Below are 8,885 nucleotides of genomic sequence, written 5' to 3' on the forward strand. Positions count from 1 at the left end.
AGGGCAGAGGACGCCCCAAATGAGACAGCAGACCATGGTAGGAGCCACCTATCGCTCCGAGCAACGGACGGGCCCCAGCTGACACTGGCATGCATCGGTCACCGGGCACCTTCTAGGCCCAGATCACAGCGCCAGGAGGGAATGCACTGCAATCAAGCAGTCCACCAGTGAGCTTTGGACCAAGCCCTAGACCTGAAAAATGGCATTTTGCCCAGGAAATCTGGGACGGGGGCGTGGCTTCAAGGGCAGAGCTCCGGGGAAAGCCAGGGAGCCCCCTCAGAATCAGAGCGACGCTCCAGCTCGCCCTCTGAGGAGGAAGGTGCGGAAGGAGCAGTCTTGGGCTTGTGTGTGTGTGTGTGTGTGGGGGGGGTCCCCCTCCTGCGCGCCCCGTGACCACAGGAGGACTGTAGGGATCTGGAAGACTTCCTGTCTTCCCATCCGTGTCTTAGCTGCGTCTCTCTGGATCAGTTTTTTTTTTTTTTTTTCCGGGAGAGCAAAGGACAGGCTGGATACGGATTCGAGGATGGCCAAAGAGGCCAGCAGGAGAGATTGGCCAGCTTGAAGGGCCTCATCCAGAAGACTCCAGAACAGGGTTCCCAGGCTCTGGGAGCCTTTCCTTTGCCCTGTATGCTTTCTAAGGGTGAGCTCCGTTTCCCTTGGAATCTGTCTACTTGTGGAAGAAGCTCAGACTTTGGGGGGGTCTTTTGTGCCAACTGTGCCAACTCTGCTGCCAAAGTCAAAGGCCCCCTTCCGTGACCCACCTACGTCTGCCTGGCTAACGGAACGTCATCTGAAAACCAGTCAGGCAGCAGCCCGGTGGGGGGCTTGCAAGATGTGGCACCTGATCCACACAGCAGCCCACCCTGGGGCTTTCCCAGGATGCCGAGGGGGGACCTTAGAGAGAGCCCGGCCTGAGGCTGCGCTCCACGGCAGACCGAGAAGGAGGCCAGAGGGGGAGGGGGGGGAGCTGCTGGAGGAGCTCACCCAAGCCTGATCCCGACAGGCTGGAAGCGCCTTCGAACCTTCTGGATACCTTTGCACACGGGAACGAAGCTCCAGCCGCTCCCCCTAGTTAGGGCTCTTGAGGTGCCACGTCTGCTGGGGGAGCAAATTTCCATAATGAGCATGAAGTGCCTCCCTTCTAGGAAACAGAGAGACAGACAGACAGAGACACAGAGACAGAGATAGAAGACAGAGACAGAGACAGAGAGACAGACAGACAGTCTTAAAGACAGAACACTGACTTCTGCTCCTTCGGTGGAAGCTTTGGAAGCTAACTGGAAGAAGGCGAAGTTCGTCCCCCCCGCCCCCCCCCCCCCAGCAGTCAGAAGCAATTAAACGCTTAAGCACTTCGAATATTCCGGCCTCCGTTTAGGAAACTGCGAGCAGCCTGGAGGCTAGGAGGGAGGCCCAGCCCCAGCCTCGCAGATTTCGGCTGCCGGTCCCCCCCCTTCCCAGCGGCGCGGGGGCTGAAGAAGGTTTCGCCAGCGATGTGCAGCTTTGCATGACCGGGAAAGAAAGGCAGAAGGAAGCTGCGTCTGCGTGAAGGCCGCCGAGCCCGAGGCGCTCCGGGCTTCTGGGAACAAACAGGCCGCTTCCGGTGGCTACAACAGAAGCCCTCCAGCGGCGAGTAGCCGCCACGCCTTTGCTCTTTTCGGGCCCAGCAGAGCCTCGAGGCTTCCCGTGGCCTCCCGTGGAAGCTTCCCCGCTAGGGGTGGCGGCCACGCGGCTCTGGCCGGGAGAAGAGGCTCAGGCGGAGGCCCGGGATGGGCTTCCCCCGCAGGTGGTGCCGCCTCGTGCCCTGATCTGGGGGTGGAGCCCCTCCCCCGGCCAAGGGCTCGTCAAACAGGAGCGGCTTCCCCTGGGCGCAGGACGCCCGTCTATGGGGCTCCCCACGGCCGGCTGCGGTGCCCGCCTGCTGCCGCCCCAGAGAAGCGGGCGCTTCCGCTCCAGCCTCCGGCCGCGCTCGGGGCTGTCCCCTGGCATCCGGCCCGGCTGTGGCTTGGCTCCAGGCCCGAGTTATCCGCATGGCCGGGCTGCAGGGCTGTGCCTGGAGGGACGAGGATGGCGATCAGTGAGTGAAGCGCCGGTCTAAGCCGGGCCGCCTCCATCCTGGCCCATCCATCAGCGCTCCTCCCTCCGGCAGAACCGCCCGAGCCAGCCGGCCCACCTGGAGGGGCATCTCGGCCTCTTCTCCGCTCAGTGTTTACCTCTAGGGTGGCCCGAGGAAACAGCCTGGAAAAGCCAACCCAGGGGGTGTGTGTGTGTGTGTGTGTGTGTGTGTGTGTGTGTGATGGGCAAACTACGGCCCTCCGGCCAGAGGCGGCCCCCTGAAATGTTCTGTCCGGCCACTTGACATTATTCCTAATCTGAAGAATACAACGAGTAGGATACAATGCAATGAAACTTGGAAAGAGCTGCCTTAGAAACAGACTGACAGAGGAGCACTGCCTTTCCTTTGGCCCCTCTTTAAAGAGTTTGCCCAGCACTGGAGGCCTTTTAAAGGGAGGGGCCCAGGTTAAGGGAGGCTAAAGTTTTCAGTGCGGCTGTTACCAGCTGGCCATTTTGGAATGCCCAGAGGCAGCCTTCAGCCCAAAGTTAGGTTCAAGAGGCTTCTAGGGAAAGCCATGACTGAATCTTAAAGTCATATGTGTGTATGGGGGGGGGGGGGTAACGAGGTGACTCAGAGGATTGAGAGCCAAGCCTAGAGGCCGGAGGTCTTTTGTTCAAATTTGACCTCAAACAATTCCTAGTTGTGTGACCCTGGGCAAGTCATTTGACCTCTGTTGCCTCGCCCCTATGCTCTTCTGCCTTGGAACCAAGACCCAGGAAGGATTCTAAGACCGAAAGTCAAGGATTTTGTTGTTTTAAAAGTCTTATTGCCGTTGGAGAGAGGAGCCTGGAGCTGATTTTGGGTCTGAGGTCGGCCATTTTGTGCTGTGGTGGAGAACGGGAGAGCACAGAGCCCGGCACGTCCAGTTAGTGCTCGGGCGTCCTCTGTCTCTCTGGGCCAGACTCGGCCTCTGAGGTCCTTTTCAGCTCTGATCCTCTGAGGAATTAAGCTATCAGCATTGATAAAGCGGGAAGCCAGATAAAGAGAAAATGGCCCCCAGCCTCCAGGAGCTTCTCCCTATTGGGAGGGACCACAGGCCGAGAACCTGTAAGAATGGGAGGTGGAAGGCCTGTGGGGCAGCAGAGCACAGCCAGGGGAGGGATGACGGAAGATTGCGTGGGGGAAGGGACGGGGCATTTGACCCAGGCCTGAGGTGAAGGAAGGATACCCAGAGGCCAAGGGGGAGGCGGGCATGCCTTCTAGGCAGCGGGCAGCCAAGGCCTCGCATGGAGCTGAGACAGGAGGTAGGACAATGTGCCACTGATGTTTAAAAGGTGGTGGGAGAGTGTGTGAAGAGTGAATGTGTCCGCCCTTACCAAGGGAAGATTCGAGAAATGGGAGAAGGTCAGAGGTAGATCATTAGGAATCCTGCACATCATTCTGGTCCAGCTGTCGTCTCGCCTCCTCCACGAAGCCTTCCAGACCCACAGGAGTCTCTGATCTCATCTCCTAGCTCTCCGTTGGATGCCAGGCATCGTCTTTAGCTTTGCCGACTGCTTGGTGACTCCTGCTGCTGCGGGCTTGTTTCATGGCTTCCATCTCCCTTCCTTTACTAGACCCTGAGCTCTGTAGGGGACATTTAGGCACGTCTCCCTTCCTGATGCAGCAGTTCTGGGACTGCAGGCTCCTGTAGGTATTTCTGACTGCTCATAACGTGACGGACAGGGTTCGAGGATGGACTCAGTGGTGACATGGTGTTCTGGCTGCCCTCTGAGGGTAGTTCAGTCCCGTTTGGAGAAGCCATTACCAGGGGCCCCGGGAAAGTCTGGACCATTGTGGGGACTTGGATTGCAGTCTGGGGCAGTCAAGGGTACGCTATCACAGGTTCTTGGAGGTTCTTGCAGAAGATCCCCTACTGTACCTACGAGAGAGTAGGGGTTCCATGCTTTCCTCCCTCCCTCCCTTACTTCTTCCCTCCCTCCTTCCCTTCCTTCCATCCTTCCTCCCTTCCTTCCTCCCTCCCTCCATTCCTTCCTTCCTTTTCTTTCTCCCTTGCATCAATTCCAAGGCAGAAGAGCAATAAGGACTAGGCAATAGGGGTTAAGTGACTTGCCCAGGGTCACACAAGTAGGAAATGTCTGAGGTCAGATTTGAACCCAGGACCTCCCATCTCCTGGCCTAGCTCTCTATTCACGGAGCCACCCAGTTGCCCGTGTTCCATGCCTTCTTGATTGCCTGGGCCGCTGGGATGAGTTTCTTGCTCTGTTTCCATGCTTGTGAGACACGGCACCCCCTGTGCTCTGGAGAGCGCAGTGCATCTCTTTCTCTAGCACTTAGCCCCGTGCCTGGCTCACAGTTGGTCTCTCTTGTTGACTGGCCTCCCAAGGGTGAAGAAGTCTTGTAAACACCTGGTTGACTTGGGGAGAAGCCGCCTCCCCCATCCCCCCACCAAGGGTCCTGCCTCGGCGCATGGCTCTCCGCCAAGGAGCCCCGTCCACAGCTGAGCTCCATTCCCACTGCATGATATTCTCCTGCTGAATTTGGAGTAGGGGAGGAGAGCCCTGGCCTGGAGCCTGGAGCCTGGAGCCTGGAGCCTGGAGCCTGGAGCCTGGGGCCTGGAGCCTGGAGCCTGGAGCCTGGAGCCTGGAGCCTGGGGCCTGGAGCCTGGAGCCTGGAGCCTGGAGCCTGGAGCCTGGAGCCTGGAGCCTGGGGCCTGGCTTCTCATCCTGCCTTGGGGGTGACCTCCGGGGGAAGGGCAAGCGGGAGGCCTGCTGTGACTCTTGCCTCAGACTCGGCTGTGTGTCAGTGGACAAGTCCCGAGCTCTCAGAGCCCTCCCTGCCTCCCCGACACGAAGGGCCCAGTGATCTTGGTGCTGGCTGTGCCCGGCTTGGGGCAGGGCTTCTGGCGAGAACCTTCCAAGCGCTGCCCCCGTGGGAGCTCCGTCTTTTTTCCCTGCTGGAGGCCCCGGCAGAGAGGGGCGGATTCTGCTCTGCCCCTGCCTGGCTTAAGGGTGCCGGAAGCCTTCTCTGCTCTCACAGCCACGCCAGCCGGCCCCTAGCGAGGCTCAGGGCGCGTCTCCTAACTCTCCGCAAGGCTCGCTGGGATTTTCCGCGGCCCCCCCTTCTAGCCGCCTCTCTCTTCCCCGTTTCTAGTCAAAGTTCGGAAAATTGGCCCCTCTCAGCTCTGGGGGGTGTCAGAGGCTCCTGTGGGGGGACGCTCAGGCTTGCTAATGAAGGCAGCAAACTTTCCGAACTTCCGAGAGACAAGAAATCAATCCTGGAAGCAGAGTGGCCCGGGAGAAGCCCTGGAGCTTCAATTGCCAAGTGACAGCTCCCATCCCTCCTCGGCTGGCTGTCTGGGCTGTTCAAATGGACCGTCCCCAGGGCAGCCGGCGAGCTCATTAGAGCCTGCTGCATGACGGCAGAGGAGCCCACCCCAGTCTGGGTGCCTTCTGGGCCCCAGGGGGACGGGCTCGCCATGGAGGGAGGCCTCCATGTCTGCCGGAGACCTGGCTGATGCCGATGCCTCGGGACTGTGGCCCCAGCTGGGATCCAGACACGGATTCTGGAAGTGGCCCGACGGGGGCAGAGAGCACAGGCGGCTGGTCTCTCGCCCCATAGCTGGGGATAATCCCGCTCTCTGCGCTCTCCACACCACACGGAATCAGCAGGCCACTCAGAGCCCCAGAACTCTTTCAGGCAAATGACTTTTGTGCCTCATTTCCTTCCTATTGCATTTGTGAAGTAGAATATTTGAACCCAAGTGCGAGGTGGAGGATCTAATTGAGAGGGACCTTAGAGATCACCCAGCGTGACCCAGAGAAGAAGAAACATACAAGGAAGAGAAGGGACTTGCCCAAGGTCACACAGCTACGATTTGAACTGTGGCCCCGTGGCTCCCAGTTCCACACTGTTCCTATTACTCTCAGCTGGAGAGCCGAAGGCGAGAGGAATGAATATTTTCTAAAGTGTGATGGTGGGAAGATGGCGAACATTTATTGGTGGCGCCGACAAAGACTCCCAAGAACAAACTTACACGTGGCATGTTAAGGTCCGGGCATTCGTCTCTGGCGTTGCTTTCATAATGTTCTCCCAAAGGAATGTTTATGCCGAGCTAGTATAATAAAAATGACAACTCTGCCCGCATGAGTGTATTCACTCAGTGCCAGCCTGATCAAACCACCGCCTAAGTATTTATTGAACGTGAAAAAATAACAGCAAAATTCATCGGGAATAACAAAAGGTCAAGGGGACCTTTTTGTTGTTTTTCATCCTTCGTTCATTTATATTGTTATTTTTATTATTTAGGGAACTACTATGTATTCTTTATTTCTGTTCTATAGCTTCTTATAGGATATGTATTAATATGTAATCATATATTATTCTTTGGGGAAGTATTATATTTTATTAAGGGAACTAATGAAAGAAAAATGTGAAGGAAGGTGGCCAGTACCAGGTCTCAAAGTGGTTTATAAAGCAGTCTGGTACTGGCCAAGAAATAGAAGGCTAGATCAGCGGAATGGGTTAGATGCATGGAATAGAGGCATAAAGGCTCTTAGCAACCCAGTGTTTGATAAACCCAAAGATCCCGGCTTTTGGAATAAGAATTCACTATTTAACAAAAACTATTGAGAAAATTGGAAAACAGTATGGCAGAAGCTAGGTATAGACCAACATCTCACACCCGGGAGGGGCTGCTCCTCTCTCCCTCTCCATGAGCCCCTGGGGACATTTCTTACGTCACCTGCCCCTCTGCTCAGCAGCCCAAGGGGAGCACCTCCTCCTTCCCCTGTCTAAGGTAAGGGGGAGGGCACTTACATACAGTGTGAGGGTTGCAGTTTGGGCACTCGGTCTCTAAAACGTTCACCATCACTGCCCTATACCAAGATAAAGTCAAAATGGATATATGATTTCGATATAGTGATAGCATAACTAAATTAGGGAACACAGACTAGTTTGCCTGGCAGATCTTTGGAGAAGGGCAGAATTTATGACCAAACGAGACAGAGAGCATTAGAAAATACAAAATGGATAATTTTGATTGTGTTAAATGTAAAAGCTTTCGTACAAACAAAATGAATGTACCCAAGATTAAAAGGGAAGCAACAAAATGGGAAAAATCCTTTAGAACAAATTTCTCTGGTAAAGGTCCAACTTCTTAAATTTATAGAGAACAAAGCAAAGTTTATAAGAATATAAGCCATTCCCCAAGGGACAAGTGGTTAAAAGATATGAACAAGCAATTTTCAGATGAAGAAATCAAAGTCATCAATAATCACATGGGAAAAAATGTTCTAAATGGCTCTTGATTAGAGAAACACAAATTAAAACAGTGCTGAGGTACCATGTCATGCCTATCGGGTTGGCCAATGTGGTAGTCAAGGAAAGTGATAAATGTTGGTCTGTGCCATGATGATTTCATAGGAGGATATGGTAGCACCCAGGAGGGAAAGTTTCTCCTCTTCATTTTGGGTGTTTGGGGCTAGAAACAATTTATCTTCACTGCAGCAAAGCCAGTTTCCTCCTTGGACTCTGCCAAGGGGCATCTCTTTAATCCTACTTGAATTTCCAAGGGTTCAGCTAAGTCCAATTTCTAGAGGCTAGAAGGGGCAGAGATTCATTGTGGTTCATATATGTTTTGGGTTTAAACCCCAACTCCAGAACCTTTGGACCACATGGTTCTGAGTGAGTGACCCACTTGGGAAACGTGTAGGAGAAAGTCCAAAGGCCAAAATACTCCAAATGATCTCCTCCAGTCACTTGCCAGGAAGCAATTCTGTTCCCACTTGGGTTTTTATTCTGTAGATAGATGTGTGTGTGTACGAGTTGTTTCCTCCGACTTCATGTATCCCAGAATCCCAGAATAATGCAGAGAGAAGTGCAGCCATCCATTTGGGCACAATAAAACAACCTCACAAGCAGAACGTAGTGGTGGTGGTGGGGGCCCTGTTTGAGGTTGATTGTTCTGAAAGTGACCTCGGGCATGAGTGTATGCCAGCTCAGTGGGGCCAGGCATGGGATGTGGAAGCCATGGCGAGCTCCCGAGATCTTGGCAGAGTTCCGAGGGGCTGGCTCCTGGGAATGAAGAGATGAGTGTCTCTGTGCTCCGCCCTCATGGGCCTCATTGGAACACTGTGCTCAGCTGGAGGGGCCATGGACTAAGAAGGTCATGGGTAGTCTGAGGAGACTGGGATGATCAAGGTTCTCGAGGCTATGATTGAGGATGGTTGGATGGGCGTGTTTGGCCTGGAGAAGGAACACTTAGGGGCAGGAGCGGGATGCCCCTGTATTTGAATGGCTTTCCTGTGGAGGAAAACGATGCATGTAGTGTGGAGTGGGGAAGTATTAGGGGTGGGGATAGCAGTGGGAAAGAGACCAATTTAGTCTTGATGGCAGGAAATAACTTTCTCCTTATATGAATTGTTCCAGAGTGAGAAACATGGTTCCTCTTCCTGGGACATCTTTAAGAAGAGGCCAGACATTAATGCGGAAAAAGGTTTCCCATGATGGCACATGTAAAGTCGATGTCAAATTGCTTACCATCTGGGGGCAGAGAAGGACAGAATAAACAAGAAGAGGTTAGACAGCCCCTGGGCAGATGGGTGATGTGGGATTCCTTTCTTATAGAGACTGTGTGGGATGGCCACCAGGGTCCTTTTCACTCTTCAGATTCTGAGATTTGTGGTGTACTCTACTTGCAGTGGGAAGATCTCAGTTCAGTCCTGGCTTCTTGTGCGACCTTGGAAAACTCACTTAACTTCAGCTTCCTCACTTGCAAAATGAGGGAGCTGTTGAGGCCCCTTCTAGAAAGCTCTAACATCCTCATCTCATG

Source organism: Gracilinanus agilis, chromosome 2, assembly GCF_016433145.1.
Source record: "Gracilinanus agilis isolate LMUSP501 chromosome 2, AgileGrace, whole genome shotgun sequence".
Lineage (NCBI taxonomy): Eukaryota > Metazoa > Chordata > Mammalia > Didelphimorphia > Didelphidae > Gracilinanus > Gracilinanus agilis.